Source organism: Heptranchias perlo, chromosome 38 (assembly GCF_035084215.1).
Source record: "Heptranchias perlo isolate sHepPer1 chromosome 38, sHepPer1.hap1, whole genome shotgun sequence".
NCBI lineage: Eukaryota > Metazoa > Chordata > Chondrichthyes > Hexanchiformes > Hexanchidae > Heptranchias > Heptranchias perlo.
The window spans coordinates 21,847,805-21,868,436 of record NC_090362.1 but is presented as its reverse complement, the minus strand read 5'-3'; the positions used below and the strand labels follow the sequence as shown (position 1 = coordinate 21,868,436).

The 20,632-nt window shown below is 49.2% G+C and overlaps 1 protein-coding gene across 10 annotated transcripts in view; it reads right to left on the bottom strand.

Annotated features, from left to right (window-relative positions):
• Positions 1 to 20,632, bottom strand: part of c38h15orf39 (chromosome 38 C15orf39 homolog) — a 72,935-nt gene that overhangs the window by 25,545 nt on the left and 26,758 nt on the right. Inside the window, exon 1 of one of the 10 annotated variants that reach the window (XM_067973652.1) lies at positions 15,598 to 15,806. The exons of the other annotated variants lie outside the window; for them this stretch is intronic. The gene's annotated coding sequence lies outside the window, so the exon portion shown is untranslated. Of the gene's footprint in view, positions 1 to 15,597; positions 15,807 to 20,632 lie in introns of those variants that run through there. 10 annotated transcript variants of the gene reach the window in all.

The window sequence follows — 20,632 nt, the reverse complement described above, 5'->3', positions numbered from 1 at the left end:
CACAAAAGGGAGGAAGGGATGAGCTGATCAGGACTTTGTGAAGACCCTCCGTGCAGTCTCAATGTCTGGGACTTATGTCTTTACTGATAAGGGTCCTCCTCAGGAATGTGAGATGTTTAATGTCATGAGACGACCCAAGGTAGCCCCTGACAAGCGAGTGGCAGACTATACCACCCAATGAAACCCACTGTAGTTACGTAAATATGTACCCCCACCTTTCACAGCAGGTGGGTGTTGCTTATTGAAAGGTATAAACACGCTTGTAGTGCTGATGTTCCTTTGAGAGTTAGGTGCGAGCTCGAGGAAGCTTACCACTCTCCCTTTGTGCACAAAGCTTTCTAATAAACTTTAACTTAGTCAGCAGTTCCGTCTCCGTCTGGTTTTGCTCCAAAAATTCGAGTCTAACACTGTAAATCAATTTTCATGCATAAATACAATGAAAAATAGCAGAAGCACTAACCAAAATACTTGCAGGATATCGAGAGATTTACACTTTGCACGCAACTCTTCACAATGGAACAAACCAGTTATTTTTGATCAAACAATCTGCTAAATAAATCAATGAACCAATCTGATCCAAGATAAAGTCACAATTCAAACTTGAAGGTAAAGTAGACCAATTCAGTCTTCCAATCCATGACCAATGCTTTAACTTGAATGATTATCAAGACGACAGAATGATACAGTCCAGAAGACGATTAAGACTTCCATCACATTCAACAAATATCCCAATTGTTCTCTGCAAAATCACAATGACAAAGTTAATGATCTCGCATGAAAACCATCCATTGTTTTAGTAATGTTGCTACACTTAATTGCCTGCAGCCATTGACAGTTGACCACATCATCCTCTTCCAACACCTCTCCTCCATTGTCCAGCTGAGTGAGACTGCCCTCGCCTAGTTCCACTCGCCTATCCAGTCATAGCTAAATAGCCCTCTTGCAATAGTTTCTCTTCCCACCCCCGCACTGTTACCTCTGGAGTCCCTCAAGGATCAATCCTTGGCCCCCTCCTATTTCTCATCTATATGCTGCCCCTCGGTGACATCTGAAGATGACGTCAGATTCCACATGTACGCTAATGACATCCAGCTCTTCCACCTTTCGGTCCCTCCACTGCCTCTGTTGTCAAACGTGCAGTCCTGGATGAACCACAATTTCTTCCAATTAAACACTGGGACGATCGAAGCAATCATCTTCAGGCTCTGCCACAAAATGCATTCCCTCACCATCGATTCCATCTCCCTCCCTGGCTACCGTCTCAGGCTGAACCAGACTGTTTGCAACCGTGGCATCCTATTTGACCCTGAGCTGAGCTTCTAACCCCATATCCTCTCCACCAGAGACCGCCTACTTTCACCTACATAACATCGCCTGTCGCCACCCCTGCCTTTTGCTGCTGAAACCCTCATCCATGCTTTTGTTACCTCCAGAATCGACTGTTCCAATGAAGCTCACGCAAGCTCGAGGAATACCACCTGTGAAGCACTTTATAACCTTCCGGTATAAATATCGAGTTTAACAATTTGAGATCTTAACCACCGCTCCGGTGCTCCCATTTTCTCAGACAGCAGATGCTGCTAATGGAGGATGGCTGCAGCAGAGCCACTGGGACTGGAGGGGTGGGCTGGAGATCCCCCTATTGGTGCATATTTCATCGGCGGTCCGCACCCCTGGGGTCTACCTACCTTTAGAATCATAGAATCGTTACAACACAGGAGGCCATTTGGCCCAGTGCCGGCTCTTAAGAGCAAATCAAGTTAGTCCCATTCCCCCGCTCTTTCCCCGTAGCCCTGCAAATTTTTTCTCTTCAAATATTTATACAATTCCTTTTTAAAAGCCACCATTCCTTTCTCCACCACATTCCAGGGCCAAGGGAGCCTTCTCCTCTGCCAGGTTTAACATGCTTCCCTTGCCTTGTGTTATTCTGCTGTAACCGTTTACACCTCTTCCAGACCCATCTTTTGTTTGCTCATTTGCCCCATTACCACCCTCTTCTGCCTTGCACCATCATCCCTTTTGTTATTTTAGGTCACATGCACTCCACCCCATCACAGACTTTTCCCTTTTCTTTCTTACTCCCCCCCCACCCACTCCCCTTTCCCTGGCTTTGTGCTTGCTTAAAAACTGTTAATCTCAAACATCTTTCAATTTTGATGAAAGGTCATCAATCTGAAACGTTTACATATGTGGAGAAAGAGAGTTAAGAATCTTACAACACCAGGTTATAGTCCAACAATTTACATTTGCCAACCCCAGTCCATCACCGGCATCTCCACATTATTTCTCCACATAGGCTGCTTGACCTGCTGAGCACCTTCCAGCATTTTGTTTTTATTTCAGATTTCCAGCATCCACAGTATTTAGCTTTTATTCCAATACTCTCCCTGCAGGCCTCCAATCATCCACCTCCATAAACTTCTCACCCAAAACTCTTGCCTGGATCTTAACTCGCACCATCTATTACCATGTCCAGTGCCCTACAACCCTCCAAGAGCTCTGTGTTCCTCCAACTCTGGCCTTTTATGCAACCTCACCCTTCGCCCCACCATTGGGGGACCATGCCTTCAGCTGCCTAGGCATTAAGCTCTAAAATTCCCTCCCTAAACCGCTTTCGCACCTTTAACATGCTCCTTAATACCATAAGAGATAGGAGCAGGAGTAGGCCATTCGGCCCCTCGAGCCTGCTCTGCCATTTAATGAGATCATGGCTGATCTGATTTTTACCTCAACTCCACTTTCCCGCCCTTTCCCCATATCCTTTGACTCCCTCGCTGATCAGAAATGTGTCTAACTCAGACTTGAATGTATTCAATGACTCAGCCTCCACAGCCTTTTGGGGTAAAGAATTCCAAAGATTCACGACCCTCTGGGAAAAGAAATTCCTCCTAATTTCCATCTTAAACAGGCGACCCCTTATTCGGAGACTATGCCCCCTAGTTTTAGATTCCCCCATGAGGGGTAACATCCTCTCAGCATCTACCCTATCAAGTCCCCTCAGAATCTTGTGTGTTTCAATAAGGTCTCCTCTCATTCTTCTAAACTCCAATGAGTATAGACCCAACTTGTTCAATCTTTCCTCATAAGACAACCCTTCCATACCTGGAATCAACCTAGTGAACCTTCTCTGAACGGCCTCCAATGCAAGTATGTCCTTCCTTAAATAAGGGCACCTGAACTGTACGCAGTACTCCAGGTGTGGTCTCACCAGCACCCTGTACAGTTGTAGCATGACTTCCCTGCTTTTATACTCCATCCCCCTAGCAATAAAGGCCACTATTCCGTTTGCCTTCCGAATTACCTGCTGCACCTGTATGTTGACTTTTTGTGTTTCATGTACGAGGACACCCAGATCCCTCTGTACTGCAGCATTTTGTAGTATTTCTCCATTCAAATAATATATTGCTTTTTTATTTTTTCACATTTTCCCACATTATATTCCATCTGCAAAATTTTTGCCCATTCACTTAACCTGTCAATATCCCTTTGCAGACACTTTGTGTCCTCATCGCGACTTGCTTTTCCACCTATCTTTGTATCATCAGCAAATTTGACCACAAGACACTCTGTTCCTTCATCCAAGTCATTGATATATATTGTAAATAGTTGAGGCCCCAGCACTGAGCCCTGCGGTACCCCACTAGTTACAGATTGCCATTTTGAAAATGACCCTTTTATCCTGACTCTTTGTTTTCTGTTAGTTAGCCAATCCTCTATCCATGCCAGTGTATTACCCCCACCACCATGAGCTCTCATCTTGTGCAGTAATCTTTTATGTGGCACCTTATCGAATGCCTTTTGGAAATCCAAATATACTGCATCCATTGGTTCCCCTTTATCCACCCTGCCCGTTACTTCCTCAAAGAACTCTAATAAATTTACAACACCAAGTTATAGTCCAACGATTTTTATTTGAAATCTACAAGCTTTCGGAGGTTTCCTCCTTCCTCAGGTAAATAGAGGAAGGAGGAAGCCTCCGAAAGCTTGTAGATTTCAAATAAAAATCGTTGGACTATAACTTGGTGTTGTAAAATTGTTTACAATTGTCAACCCCAGTCCATCACCGGCATCTCCACATCTAATAAATTTGTCAGACACGATTTCCCCTTCATAAAACCATGTTGACTCTCCTTGATTGTATTATGAGTCTCCAAATGTCCTGCTACTACTTCCTTAATAATGGATTCTAGCATTTTCCCAATGACAGATGTTAGGCTAACTGGTCGATAGTTACCTGCTTTCTGTCTCACTCCCTTCTTGAATAGGGGTCTTACGAGTGCGGTTTTCCAATCCGCTGGGACCTTTCCAGAATCTAGTGAATTCTGGAAGATTACAACCAATGCATCCACTATTTCTACCTCTTTGACCAAGCTTTGAGTCATCGGTCCTGTTATCTTTCTATATCTGTCAATTTTATGTCTGATTACACTCCTGTGAAGTGCTTTGGGATGTTTTACCACGTTAAAAGGAACTACATAAACAAGGTTTTTTTGTTGTTGCCTGAAAATCAAAGATTGGTCTTCTATCTGATGAATACAGTTCATTTCTAGTGGAGGAACTTAAAAACTTTTTTCAAAGCTATTCTTAAATAATGTAAATATAAAACAAGTACAGCATTTGCCTAAAACTCCTGTGAAGGTTTATGTACACATAATATAGATATTCTGTACATCAGTTTTCAATGCAATGTATATTTTTGAACTATGAAATGTTCCTAAGATTTCTGCTTCCTCCATTCCACCTGGTAGTCCGTGCTTTTTATGAAATCTTCCTGACATCGGTTCCAAATTTGCTTTTTACTAGTGTGAGCATGCATTCCCTTATCCAGGTATTTTTTGGCTCTATCACATTTCTTACACCTCTTAATTCATTGGGGTAAAACAAGAGCTGCCCGGGGAGATTTATTTTCCTTCCCTCTATTATGCATAGCCCGTCAGGCCCTCTCGTCAAACAGCGTAATGAACATTAGAAACACTGAAAAGCACAAGTTGAAACCTCCATTTAATGTTACACCACCAAAGTAGTTTCATATTTACAATCTATATTAAAACCTAGATGAAGGGACCAAGTGTAATGTATCCAAGTTTGCTGATGATACAAAGCTAGGTGGGAAAGTAAGCTGTGAGGACGACACATTGAGGCTGCAAAAGGCTACAGACAGGTTAAGTGAGTGGACAAGAAGGTGGCAGCTGGAGTATAATGTAGGGAAATGAGGTTTTTCACTTTTTAGGAGGAATAGAAAAAGACTTTTTTTTAAAATGGGGAGAAATTATTAAATGTTGGTTTTCAGAGATTTGGGTGCCCTCGTACAAAGAAACATAAAAAGTTAGCATGCAGTACAGCAAGCAATGTGGTTGATTCATGACTGCCCTCTGAAATGGCCTAGCAAGCCATTCAGGTGTACAATCCCGTTACAAAATGACATAAGAATAAAACCGGACGGACCACCCGACACCAGACATGACAAAGGCAAACCAAGTCGAGCTGAGCCTACAAAGTCCTCCTCACTAACATCGGGGAACTTGTGCCAAAATTGGGAGAGCTGTCCCACAGACTAGTCAAGCAACAGTCTGACACAGCCACACACTCAGTCATACCTTTCAGCCAACATCCCAGACTCCTCCATCACCATCCCTGGGTACGTCCTATCCCACCAGAAGGACAGATCCACCAGAGGTGGCGGCACACTGGTATACAGTCAGGAGGGAATGGCCCTGGGAATCCTCAACATTGACTCCGGACCCCATGAAGTCTCATGGCAACAAGTCAAACATGGGCAAGGAAACCTCCTGCTGATTACCACCTACTGCCCTCCCTCAGCTGATGAATCAATACTCCTCCATGTTGAGCACCACTTGGGAGGATGCACTGAGGGCAGTAAGGGCACAAAATGTACTCTGGATGGGGTAACTTCAATGTCCATCACCAAGAGTGGCGCGGTAGCACCACTACTGACTGAGCTGGCTGAGTCCTGAAGGACATAGCTGACAGACTGGGCCTACGGTAGGTGGTGAGCGAACCAACACGAGGGAAAAACTACTTGACCTCGTCCTCACCAATCTACTTGTTGCAGATGCATCTAGGACAGTATTGGTAGGAGTGACCACCGCACAGTCCTCGTGGAGATGAAGTCCCGTCTTCACACGTGTTGTGTGGCACTATCAACGTGCTAAATGGGATAGATTCAGAACAGATCTAGCAGCTCAAAACTGGGCATCCATGAGGCGCTGTGGGCCATCAGGAGCAGGAGAATTGTATTCCAGCACAATCTGTAACCTCATGGCCCAGCATATTTCTCACTCTACCATTACCAACGCGCTATGGGAACAACCCTGGTTCAATGAGGAGTGTAGAAGAGCATGCCAGGAGCAACACCAGGCATACCTAAAAATGAGGTGCCAACCTGGTGAAGCTACAACTCAGGACTATATGCATGCTGAACAGCGGAAGCAACGTGCTATAGACAGAGCTAAGCGATTCCACAACCAATGGATCAGATCAAAGCTCTGCAGTCCTGCCACATCCACTCGTGAATGGTGGTGGACAATTAAACAACTAACGGGAGGAGGCTCTGTAACCATCGAAATCCTCAATGATGGCGGAGTCCAGCACGTGAGTGCAAAAGACACGGCTGTAGTGTTTGCAACCATCTTCAGCCAGAAGTGCCGAATGGATGATCCATCTCGGCTTCCTCCCGATATCCCCACCATCAAAGAAGCCAGTCTTCAGCCAATTCGATTCACTCCACGTGATGTCAAGAAACGGCTGAGTGCACTGGATACAGCAAAGGCTGTGTGTCCCTACAACATCCCGGCTGCAGTGCTGAAGACTTGTGCTCCAGAACTAGCCGTGCCTCGAGCCAAACTGTTCCAGTACAGTTACAACACCGGCATCTGCCCGACAATGTGGAAAATTGCCCAGGTACGTCCTGTCCACGAAAAGCAGGACAAATCCAATCCGGCCAATTACCGCCCCATCAGCCTACTCTCAATCATCAGCAAAGTGATGGAAGGTGTCATCAACAGTGCTATCAAGCGGCACTTATTCACCAATAACCTGCTCACCGATGCTCAGTTTGGGTTCCACCAGGACCACTCTGCTCCAGACCTCATTACAGACTTGGTCCAAACATGGACAAAAGAGCTGAATTTCAGAGGTGAGGTGAGAGTGACTGCCCTTGACATCAAGGCAGCATTTGACCAAGTGTGGCACCAAGGAGCTCTAGTAAAATTGAAGTCAATGGGAATCAGGGGAAAACTCTCCAGTGGCTGGAGTCATATCTAAAACAAAGATGGTAGCGGTTGTTGGAGGCCAATCATCTCAGCCCCAGGACATTGCTGCAGGAGGTCCTCAGGGCAGTGTCCTAAGACCAACCATCTTCAGCTGCTTAATCCATGACTTCATGACCTTCCCTCCATCATAAGGTCAGAAATGGGGATGTTCGCTGATGATTGCACAGTGTCCACTTCCATTCGCAACCCCTCTGATAATGAAGCAGTCAGAGCCCGCATGCAGCAAGACCTGGACAACATCCAGGCTTGGGCTGATAAGTGGCAAGTAACATTCGCACCAGACAAGTGCCAGGCAATGACCATCTCCAACAATAGAGAGTCTAACCACCTCCCCTTGACATTCAGTGGCATTAACATCGCTGAATCCCCCATCAGCATCCTGGGGGTCACCATTGACCAGAAACTTAACTGGACCAGCCATATAAATACTGTGGCTACAAGAGCAGGTCAGAGGCTGGGTATTCTGCGGCGAGTGACTCACCTCCTGACTCCCCAAAGCCTTTCCACCATCTACAAGGCACAAGTCAGGCGTGTGATGGAATACTCTCCACTTGCCTGGATGAGTGCAGCTCCAGCAACACTCAAGAAGCTTGACACCATCCAGGACAAAGCAGCCCGCTTGACTGGCACCTCATCCACCACCCTTAACATTCACTCCCTTCACCATCGGCGCACTGTGTCTGCAGTGTGTACCATCCACAGGATGCACTGCAGCAACTCACCAAGGCTTCTTCGACAGCACCTCCCAAACCCGCGACCTCTACCACCTAGAAGGACAAGGGCAGCAGGCACATGGGATCAACACCACCTGCACATTCCCCTCCAAGTCACACACCATCCCGACTTGGAAATATATCGCCGTACCTTCATCGTCGCTGGGTCAAAATCCTGGAACTCCCTTCCTAACAGCACTGTGGGAGAACCTTCACCACACGGACTGCAGCGGTTCAAGAAGGTGGCTCACCACCAACTTCTCAAGGGCAATTAGGGATGGGCAATAAGTGCTGGCCTCGCCAGCGACACCCACATCCCATGAACAAATAAAAAGGCAGCATTGTCCAAGTGTGGCGTCAAGGAGCCCTAGTAAAATTGAAGTCAGTGGGAAAACTCTCCAGTGGCTGGAGTCATACCCAGCACAAAAGGAAGATGGTAGTGGTTGTTGGAGGCCAATCATCTCAGCCTCAAGGCATCGCTGCAGGAGTTCCTCAGGGCAGTGTCCGAGGCCTAACCATCTTCAGCTGCTTCATCAATGACCTTCCCTCCATCATAAGGTCAGAAATGGGGATGTTCGCTGATGATTGCACAGTGTTCAGTTCCATTTGCAACCACTCAGATAATGAAGCAGTCTGTGCCCGCATGCAGCAAGACCTGGACAACATCCAGGCTTGGGCTGTTAATTGGCAAGTAACATGCGTGCCAGACAATGGCCCTCTCCATCACGAGAGAGTCTAACCACCTCTCCTCGACATTCAATGGCATTACCATCGCTGAATCCCCCCCATCAACATCCTGGGGGTCACCATTGACCAGAAACTTAACTGGACCAGCCACATAAATACTGTGACTACAAGAGCAGGTCAGAGGCTGGGTATTCTGTAGCGAGTGACTCACCTTCTGACTCCCCAAAGCCTTTCCACCATCTCCAAGGCACAAGTCAGGAGTGTGATGGAATACTCTCCACTTGCCTGGATGAGTGCAGCTCCAACACAAGAAGCACGACACCATCCAGGAGAAAGCAGCCGGCTTGATTGGCACCCTTAAACATTCACTCCCTCCACTACCGGCACACCATGGCTGCAGTGCGTACCATTTGCAAGATGCACGGCAGCAACTCGCCAAGGCTTCTTCGACAGCACCTCCCAAACCTACGACCTCTACCACCTAGAAGGAGAAGGGCAGCAGGTGCATGCGAACACTACCATCTGCACGTTCCCGTCCAAGTCACACACCATCCTGACATGGAAATATATCGCCGTACCTTCATAGTCACTGGGTCAAAATCCTGGAACTCCCTATCTAACAGCACTATGAGAGTACCTTCACCACATGGACTGCAGTAGTTCAAGTGGTGAAGAACGGGATATGACGCTCGACTCATCAATCGACAGTTCCGACGGGCCACAGCGAAAAATCGCATAGACCTCCTCAGAAGACAAACATGGGACGCAACCAGAGTTGTCGTCCAGTACTTCCCCGGAGCGGAGAAACTACGCCATGTTCTCCGCAGCCTTCAACATGTCATCGATGACAACGAACACCTCACTAAGGCCATCCCCACACCTCCACTACTCGCCTTTAAACAGCCACCCAACCTCAAACAGACCATCGTTCGCAGCAAATTACCCAGCTTTCAGGAGAACAGCATCCAAGACACCACACAACCCTGCCACGGCAACCTCTGCAAGACATGCCAGATCATCGACACAGATACCACCATCACACGAGAGGACACCACCTACCAGGTACATGGTTCATACTCCTGTGACTCGGCCAACGTTGTCTACCTCATACGTTGCAGGAAAGGATGCCCTGGAGCATGGTACATCGGCAAGACCATGCAGACACTGCGACAACAGATGAACGGGCACCGCGCAACAATCGCCAGACAGGAGGGTTCCCTCCCGGTCGGGGAACACTTCAGCAGTCAAGGACATTCAGCCTCCGATCTTCGGGTAAGCGTTCTGCAAGGCGGCCTTCGAGACACACGACAACGCAAAATCGTCGAGCAGAAATTGATAGGCAAGTTGCGCACCCACGAGGACGGCCTCAACCGGGATCTTGGGTTCATGTCACAATACACGTAACCCCACCAGCGGAAAAAGACTTATCTGTTTTTAAGTCTCTGTCTCTGGACCTTTTGTATATTCAGCAGTCCTGTATGTAATGTGTCTCTGTCTGATTGCCTTGACAACGGGCAGTTGGAAAGATTATCTGTAATCACCAGGCATTGTTCTCTGACTATATATGCGGTAACCTTCAGGGAATCCCACACTCACCTGACGAAGGAGAAAGCCTCCAAAAGCTTGTGATTTTCAAATAAAACTGTTTGACTATAACCTGGTGTTGTAAGATTCCTTGCAGTAGTTCAAGGCAGCGGCTCACCACCACCTTCTCAAGGGCAATTAGGGATGGGCAATAAATGCTGGTCTTGCCAGCGACACCCACATCCCATGTTGGGAAGGCAAATGGCACCTTGGCCTTTATTGCAAGGGGGTTGGAGTACAAGAATAAGTGAGTCTTACTACAATTGTACATGGCTTTGGTGAGATCTCACCTGGAGTACTGCGTACAGTTTTGATCTCCTTATCTAAGGATATACTTGCCTTAGAGGCAGTGCAACGGAGGTTCACTAGATTGATTCCTGGGATGAGAGGGTTGTCCTATGAGGAGAGATTGAGTAGAATGGGCCTATACTCTCTAGAGTTTGGAAGAATGAGAGGTGATCTCATTGAAACATACAAGATTCAAAGGGGGCTTGACTGGGTAGATGCTGAGAGATTGTTTCCCCTGGCTGGCGAGTCTAGAACTAGGGGGTATAGTCACAGGATAAGGGGTTGGTCATTTAAGACTGAGATGAGTAGGAATTTCTTCACTCAGAGGATTGTGAATCTTTGGAATTCTGTACCCCAGAGAGCTGTGGATGCTGAGTTGTTGAGTAGGTTCAAGGGTGGGATAGATGGAATTTTGGACTCTAGGCAAATCTGGGGACTTGGGGATTGGGCAGGAAAGTAGAGTTGAGGTCGAAGATCAGCCATGATCTTATTAACTGGTGGAGCAGGCTCGAAGGGCCATACGGCCTACTCCTGCTCCTATTTCTTATGTTCATTCAGAAAACTGATGAAAAATGCACTGACTACATAAAAAGATTAGGAATTCAAATTTCGGTATTTTTGAATGTCTTTTCACTTTTTCATCTCAAAATAGGTAAAAAGTGTTCAGCTTATTAATCTATATGTATGTATTTTTATGGATACTATTAGCACTTTTTAGCCATTTACATTTAAGAGGTTTCATACAACCATAATTTTACACCAGTGAGATTTAAAACAACAGTGGGACTTTGCCAAAAATTCAACCTTAATCATCTTGAAATGCAGCATCAATACTCAACACCAACAACAGCCAATCTCCGGAAGCCATCCTACAACTCATCCGCTTCATCCTGGATCACAATGTCTTCACCTTCGATAACCAGTTCTTTACCCAAACACACGGAACAGCCATGGGGACCAAATTCGCACCCCAATACGCCAACATTTTCATGCACAAGTTCGAGCAGGACTTCTTCACTGCACAAGACCTCCAACCAACACTATACACCAGATACATCGACGACATTTTCTTTCTATGGACCCACGGCGAAGAATCACTGAAGAGACTACATGATAACATCAACAAGTTCCATCCCACCATCAAGCTCACCATGGACTACTCCTCAGAATCAGTTTCTTTCTTGGACACACGAATCTCCATCAAAGACGGGCACCTCAGCACCTCACTCTACCGCAAGCCCACGGACAACCTCACGATGCTCCACTTTTCCAGCTTCCACCCTAACCACGTCAAAGAGGCCATCCCCTATGGACAGGCCCTGCGAATACACAGGGTCTGCTCAGACGAGGAGGAACGGGATGGACACCTACAGACTCTGAAAGACGCCCTCGTAAGAACGGGATATGACGCTCGACTCATCGATCGACAGTTCCGACGGGCCACAGCAAAAAATCGCATAGACCTCCTCAGGAGACTAACACGGGACGCAACCAACAGAGTACCCTTTGTCGTCCAGTACTTCCCCGGAGCGGAGAAACTACGCCATGTTCTCCGCAGCCTTCAACATGTCATCAATGAGGACAAACACCTCGCTATGGCCATCCCCACACCTCCACTACTCGCCTTTAAACAGCCACCCAACCTCAAACAGACCATCGTTCGCAGCAAACTACCTAGCTTTCAAGAGAACAGCGTCCACGACGCCACACAACCCTGCCACGGTAACCTCTGCAAGACATGCCAGATCATCGACACAGATACCACCATCACACGAGAGGACACCACCCACCAGGTGCATGGTTCATACTCCTGTGACTCGGCCAACGTTGTCTACCTCATACGTTGCAGGAAAGGATGCCCCAGAGCACGGTACATTGGCGAGACCATGCAGACGCTGCGACAACGGATGAACGGACACCGCGCAACAATCGCCAAACAGGAGGGTTCCCTCCCAGTCGGGGAACACTTCAGCAGTCATGGACATTCATCCACCGACCTTCGGGTAAGCGTACTCCAAGGCGGCCTTCGAGACACACGACAACGCAAAATCGTCGAGCAGAAATTGATAGCCAAGTTCCGCACCCATGAGGACGGCCTCAACCGGGATCTTGGGTTCATGTCACGCTACACGTTACCCCACCATCGAACAAATGTTATCAGTTTTTATTATAATGGGTCATTTGCTGGCTCTCTCTGCCTTCCGGGATGTTTCTGCCCCTCTCTGTGTTTTTTTTCTCTGTTTTTTTTTCCCTGTTTGTTTTTTTGTTGAATGTGTATTCGGGGGTTCTGCAGGTGACACCTCTCTGTCTGAACACGGTGATTGCCTTGGCAACGGGCAGTTGCAGGGGCAGTCTGTAAACACCATGTATTGTTCTATATGTATAAATGCGTAGGCTTCAAGGAGCTCTTGAAACATTTGCCTGAGGAAGGAGAAAATCTCCGAAAGCTTGTGAATTTAAAATAAAATTGCTGGACTATAACTTGGTGTTGTAAAATTGTTTACAATTGTCAACCCCAGTCCATCACCGGCATCTCCACATCTTGAAATGAAATCTCTTTTTGCTGTGACTGGAATGTTGTGGACACTACAGTGTCCATTAGAGGGTGCCACATGCTCATCTGGTTGGTAAATTTTTTTTAAATAAGGAGAGCTCTACCATTACAAACTATCAGCCAGATAAGAATCAGATGAAAGCAATGAAAGGAGATCTATTCAGTAGAAACTCCAAGATCTATGATGCACCACAAGTGACAAATCATGAGCAAGGTACAATCTTACATCACACTATTTTCTCAATGCTGCATCTTAAAAAAATTACAGAAACAGAATTTCCCATTGCCAGCATGAATGCCATGGTTATGTACCACGATTTTCATTACAACCATTACTGTATTCAACTGAAACAAAAAATGCCAAGAACGATCAGCAGGTCAATCAGTATCTGTGGAGAGAACGGATTAATTTATCATTGCAGGTGTGGACCTGTTGTCAGAACTGCACTCATGGCAAAAAGAACCATAATAAGTGATGTTTAAAGATATAATTTAGAACACAGTCTTGGTACTATAATTAGTCCTTTTGCTGGCTTAACCAAAGACTGGACCCACATCTTGTAAAAATTCTGCTCCATTGTAACACAATAACATTTTAAAACAATTGCTGCAACTGGACATGCAAGTACAAAGTAGCTGTCATTAAGTATGGGAATAGAAAAATAGGTTGTCAAAAGTCCAAACAATTAGTTGCAATTAACCACTGAAATTATTTCCAGCACTGGATGGCCATCTAACACAAAATCTGTTTAGGTGCAAGCTTAGCTCAGTTGGTTACTTAAATCATAAGATTGTGGGTTCAGATTTGAGCACATATTCTAAGCTTGACACGGAGTGCTGTACTCTGTTAGCTTTCAGGTGGCAAGTTAAACCGAGGCCTCATATACCTCTTCAGGTGGATACAAAAGATCTGTGGTACTATTCAAACAGGTAGTTATCCTTATATCTTGCCCAACATTTCTCCCTCAACTACAGCATCAAAAACAAATTCATTGGTTATTCAAAATTGTTGGGTTTACATCTGAAGTGTTACCTTGTCTATTCTCTCCACAAATGCTGCTTGACCTGCTTAGTGTTTGCAGCATTTTCTATTTTTGTTTCAGATTTTCAGCATGTATAGTATTTTATTTTTAAACTAGATATCCTTTTGTTTTTTCTTATCTCTTCCCCCCCCCCAATTTTCCCTGGCTCTGTGGTTGCTTAAAATCTGTTCGTCTCTAGCATTTTCCAGTTCTGATGAAAGGTCATCAACCTGAAACGTTAACTGTTTCTTTCTCTACAGATGCTGCCTGACCTGCAACACAAACAGCTTTTCTGACGAGAGCACATTGATACCAAGACATTTAGTCAAAACCGCAAAATATACGCACAAGAGCAGTACGAATCAATTTTTCTTCCCTTCCTGTGGTTAAGCGCCTTCCTCTCGAAAACCCACGGTAGTGGAATGGAAGGTTGTAGATCTATGTAACATATCAAGACTATGAGCGCGTTTAACGACAACCTGCCTCCACAGATTTAAAATGTGCGTTATTTGCTAAACTACGCTCTACAAAGAGCGTTGCATTTCTGTTTTCTATGCAATTCTAGAAACGTTTATTAGGCAAAGTGACCACATGAGAATTTAGATGGTGCGAGCTGACTTACCGCGAAGAGTAGAGAGACCAGCAAAAGTTGAAGTGAAGCTGGCGGAGGAAGAACGATGATCAAAATAGTAAGAGTGGGTGCTCATTAAAAAAAACTCTTCTTGGGGGGAGGGGGGGGAGAAAGAGAAAGGGGGGTTTCACTTCCGATTATGGATCTTCACTGGAGAAAAATTACCCACAAATACTTTATCCGATTATTTTTTTTAAAACCAGCTATATCCCTTTCGTCAGAGTGATAATATTTCACATGATACTTTGTTAATACCAATGGTACAATTCGCGCTGCTTCACTGGCACGTTATTAGGTGCCGGTGGTGTAATGAAGCAGCGCGAACAGTAAGTGCTGGGTGGTTGGAGAGGTGCTCTTCCACCACATTGGGCTTCACAGCAGGCAGCCCGGTGCAAAGCCTGTGAATGTCACACAGATCGGGGGGAATCACCCTCTGTAAATGCCACCTTTAATTACGACTGTGAGTATTATTATGCGCTGCAAGAACATGATCTTAAAACGCACACTAAAATAGTGAAGGGCTTCTTTCAAGGAGACCCTACAACAAATATAGGCGAAGACCCAATGGGTTCCCACTCCTCGTACAGTTAAAAAAGGCAAATAAAAAGTTATAAAAAAAGTATAAAAAAGTTTGTGCAAAGTTGCAATCGGTCACTTTAATACCATAGCAACAGATTTACAGAGGGCTGGGAGCGGTGTGTAAAGCTATCAATGCCGGCGGATTAACTCCTTTCCCGCTGGGCTGCCGCCACTGGAGGCGAGGTGACCGGGCGCCGTTCGCACCGCCGCCCATCGTGTCGTGTGGCAGCCCCGTTACACCACTTACCTCACCGCTTCGCTCCTCGATATCCCTCCAAGCGCGATAAATCCATACCGGTCAATACAAACATTTTTTAAAAACAGACTGCGGTTGGCGGGCCCGTTCCGTCGGCCGGTGGCCCAGCCGGTCCGGTCCGGTCCGTCAGCCGGTGACCGGGGGCTTCGCACTCTCCTCACAACCGCCGCCCGCCCCAGGGAGAGGCGGTCACGTGCGCCGGTGACGTACCATCGGAAATGGCTTTTCTTCGTTAAAAGAAAGGGGGGGGAAAGAAAAGGAGGGGAGAAGGGGGGAGGGGCTAGGGGAGGGGGAGGGGCTAGGGGAGGGGCGAGGGGGAGGAGCTAGGGGAGGGGCGAGGGGGAGGAGCTGGGGGAGGGAGGTAGGAGGGGGCGGGGCCGTTGGGCGTTGCTCGTGCTGGCTGTCACGTGGGCGGCGGCGGCTCGAGTTAAAAAGGGCCAACGGTCGGCGGCGGCTCCTGATTCAAATATCGAACAGCTTAGTGAGGAGAGGAGAGAGGACCGGGGGCCGGGGGCCGGGGGCCGGGGGCCGGGGGCCGAGGGCCGGGGGCCGAGGACCGGGGACCGGACATGAAGCAAAATGAAAACACGCGGGTAAAGAGCTAGGCAGAGAAAACAATGTTCGCTGAAATGAGAGAGAAACAGAAAGGGAGATGGCTCCTGTCACCAGTAACAACAGGGCGGGCCGAGTGTTAATGAACAGAATTGCATGAAACGCTTGAACTCCCACCCAACTATGACGCTAATCTTTGGATCCAGAGAATGAATTAACTTGTCTTTACAACAGAATCACACACACTAAACGAGTTCGGAAGTGGTGAAACTGGTTGGAGGCTGACTCAACATCCAGCCATTTGTATCCTTCCCTTTCTCTTTCCCTCCGATCTCTCTCCCCCCCCCCCCCCCCCCCGTCCTCTCTCCTCCCCCCCCCCCGTCTCTCTCTTCCTCCCCCCCCCCCCGGTCTCTCTCTTCCCCCCCCCCCCCCCCGTCTCTCTCTTCCCCCCCACCCCCGGTCTCTCTCTCCCCCCCCCCCCCCCCCCCCCGTCTCTCTCTTCCCCCCCCCCCCCCCCCTCCTTCCCCCCCCCCCCCCCGTCTCTCCTCCCCTCCCCCCCCCCCCCCCCCGTCTCTCTCTTCCCCCCCCCCCCCCGTCTCTCTCTCTCCCCCCCCCCCCCCCCGTCTCTCTCTCTCCCCCCCCCCCCCCCGTCTCTCTCTCTCCCCCCCCCCCCCCGTCTCTCTCTCCCCCCCCCGCCCCCCCCGTCTCTCTCTCCCCCCCCCCCCCCCCGTCTCTCTCTCCCCCCCCCCCCCCGTCTCTCTCTCCCCCCCCCCCCCCCCGTCTCTCTCTCCCCCCCCCCCCCCCCGTCTCTCTCTCCCCCCCCCCCGTCTCTCTCTCCCCCCCCCCCCCGTCTCTCTCTCTCCCCCCCCCCCCCGTCTCTCTCTCTTCCCCCCCCCCCCCGTCTCTCCTCTTCCCCCCCCCCCCCCGTTCTCTCCTCTTTCCCCCCCCCCCCCCGTCTCTCTCTCTCCCCCCCCCCCCGTCTCTCTCTCTCCCCCCCCCCCCCCCCGTCTCTCTCTCTCCCCCCCCCCCCCCCGTCTCTCTCTCTCTCCCCCCCCCCCCCCCCCCGTCTCTCTCTCCCCCCCCCCCGTCTCTCTCTCCCCCCCCCCCGTCTCTCTCCCCCCCCCCCCCCGTCTCTCTCTCCCCCCCCCCCCCCCCGTCTCTCTCTCCCCCCCCCCCCCCGTCTCTCTCTCCCCCCCCCCCCCCCCCGTCTCTCTCTTCCCCCCCCCCCCGTCTCTCTTTCCCCCCCGTCTCTCTTCCCCCCCGTCTCTCTCTCCCCCCCCCGTCTCTCTCCTCCCCCCCCCCCCCGTCTCTCTCCTCCCCCCCCCCCCCGTCTCTCTCCTCCCCCCCCCCCCGTCTCTCTCCTCCCCCCCCCCCCGTCTCCTCTCCTCCCCCCCCCCCCCGTCTCTCTCTTCCCCCCCCCCCCCCGTCTCTCTCTTCCCCCCCCCCCCCGTCTCTCTCTCACCCCCCCCCCCCGTCTCTCTCTCCCCTCCACCCCCTCCCCCTCCTCTCTTCTTCCCCTCCACCCCCTCCCCCTCCTCTCTCTTCCCCCCCCCTCCCTCCACCCCGTCTCTCTTCCCCCCCCCCCCCCGTCTCTCTCTCTCCCCCCCCCCCCCGTCTCTCTCTCATCTCCCCCCCCCCCCCCGTCTCTCTCTCTCCCCCCCCCCCCCCCCCCCCGTCTCTCTCTCCCCCCCCGCCCCCCGTCTCTCTCTCCCCCCCCCCCCCCCCCGTCTCTCTCTCCCCCCCCCCCCCCGTCTCTCTCTCCCCCCCCCCCCCGTCTCTCTCTCCCCCCCCCCCCCCGTCTCTCTCTCTCTCTCCCCCCCCCCCCCCGTCTCTCTCTCTTCCCCCCCCCCCCGTCTCTCTCTTCCCCCCCCCCCCCGTCTCTCTCTTCCCCCCCCCCCCGTCTCTCTCTCATCCCCCCCCCCCCCGTCTCTCTCTCTCCCCCCCCCCCCCCGTCTCTCTCTCTCCCCCCCCCCCCCGTCTCTCTCTCTCTCCCCCCCCCCCCCCCGTCTCTCCTCTCTCTCCCCCCCCCCCCCCGTCTCTCTCTCCCCCCCCCCCCCGTCTCTCTCTCCCCCCCCCCGTCTCTCTCTCCCCCCCCCCCCCGTCTCTCTCTCCCCCCCCCCCCCCGCTCTCTCCTCTCCCCCCCCCCCCCGTCTCTCTCTCCCCCCCCCCCCCGTCTCTCTCTCCCCCCCCCCCCCCCCGTCTCTCTCTTCCCCCCCCCCCCCCCCCGTCTCTCTCTTCCCCCCCCCCCCGTCTCTCTTTCCCCCCCGTCTCTCTCTCCCCCCCCGTCTCTCTCCTCCCCCCCCCCCCCCGTCTCTCTCCTCCCCCCCCCCCCCCCGTCTCTCTCCTCCCCCCCCCCGTCTCTCTCTCCCCCCCCCCCCCCCGTCTCTCTCCTCCCCCCCCCCCCGTCTCTCTCCTCCCCCCCCCCCCGTCTCTCTCTTCCCCCCCCCCCCCGTCTCTCTCTTCCCCCCCCCCCCGTCTCTCTCTCCCCCCCCCCCCCGTCTCTCTCTCCCCTCCACCCCCTCCCCCTCCCCCTCCTCTCTCTTCCCCTCCACCCCCTCCCCCTCCTCTCTCTTCCCCCCCCTCCCTCCACCCCGTCTCTCTTCCCCCCCCCCCCCCAGTCTCTCTTCCCCCCCCCCCCGTCTCTCTTCCCCCCCCCCCCCCCCCACTCTCTCCCCTCTCCTCCTTGCTCTCATTAATTGCTAATTATCTTGTGTTTGTTTTGAATCTTGTCTCGAAGTAACAGCAACGGCATCCAATGAACATTGTTGGCACGTAAAATTTTTGGGGTTTTATAGTCCCATTTTCTCTTTCACAGCATTTCTTGCAGTGGAATTTGTCCCCTACGATGTAGCTTTTTCATACTGTGCCCTCGCAGACAATGTATGTGGGTATGTCCCTTGCAGATAGTGTGACTTATAAGATTAACAATCACCTATTTGTAGTCATGTGCTATGTTATCTATCTGGTAGAATATCAAACTTGGGGTCAAAATATTTACATAGTTAAAGTAACAAATGTATTTATTGACCAGCACACAGAATAAAATGAAACAGATTTGTCAGTTAATCAGGATACTATCTAACACAATCTGACCAGCAATGTCCTGTAAAAGTAATTAACCTTTTATTTGACTTCTTTTGACCATTTGGTTAAAGTTCCTATAAATATATTGAAACAACAGTTTTCCTTCTATACTGAACAAATATTTTGGATGTTTGGAATTGAATCCTGTACAGAATGTCAGTTGTGTGTAATGCAGAATGAATTGCAGTCGTATTTTCAGCGAACATCTCAAAAGATGTCAATCACTTTGAAAGTGGCTCATCAAATTAAGTTGGATAAGTTCAGTACTCAAATTATAATTAACAATGAGGTTAGGCGATCAGACAAAAAAGGACAAACTCAAATCCTGAAGCGGATTAGGCAATACTTGAATATATTAGTATATAAACAATTTAAAGACATGATATTAATCACCACCAATGACTGATTCAGTGTATTCAATAAGTATCTGTGCCATACAGACATCAAGGTCTATGAATTAGCTGATGTCAGCAGGGTTGCAGTTTGAGTGCTATAATTGACTTCATCGCCCTAGGGAGAGCAAAATCAACCAAAGTTCTGGCTCCTCCCTGTTATCTGGTGATATGCGTGTGTGTGTGGACAGAATCATACCCTAACCATAACCTGCCAAACTCACTATTAAGGCTCACATGAAGAATAAATACTTGGACAAGGTATTGGAGGGTGACCTGACACCTGTGGATCTGAACTCCAGCAGGGAGTCAATGCCTTCGGGAGAAAATTAGCAAGCAAAAAAAAGTAACATTTCAAGGATACTGTACAATGATACAACCTACATTGATATTGAAATAGAGATTTTATACAAGGGATTGCACAACTATTACTAACTTACAACTTCTAGACAAATGTTTTGTTATCATTGGCATTGTGACAAGAGGAATACAATGGTTAGCAAATCATTAAGACCATGACCAATGTTTTTGCATCAAATGCATAAACTAGCACTTCAAACCTGTGACCTTATTGAAACAATTCAAAGAATGCCTTTACTGCTTTCCCAGCTGGGCTGGTGCTGGCTGCCATTTTAGACATTCTGTATTGATATATACACTAACTCATTATTCCAAGTACAACCAAAATGTTGGTGAAGCTAAAGACAAATTCTGTTTCTTTTTATATGTTAAATTGTCTTTTGCCTTTGAGTCAAGGTTGTATGCCATTACATATAGGGATTCATTATATTGTGCTTCAAAAACAGGTCTATTTTTGGTATCCAATTTTCTGTGAAAAGCATGTAAACCTCCATCTGCTGCCTCTTTTTTTCTACCAGTTTCTGTAATAGGTAATTAAAGTGACATCATGGGTGTCTTTGAACAGACACAATAGGAAAAGTTTGACATTTTGCTAGTAGTCCTTGTAAAGTTCTTTGGAGCCATGCATTTTGCATATT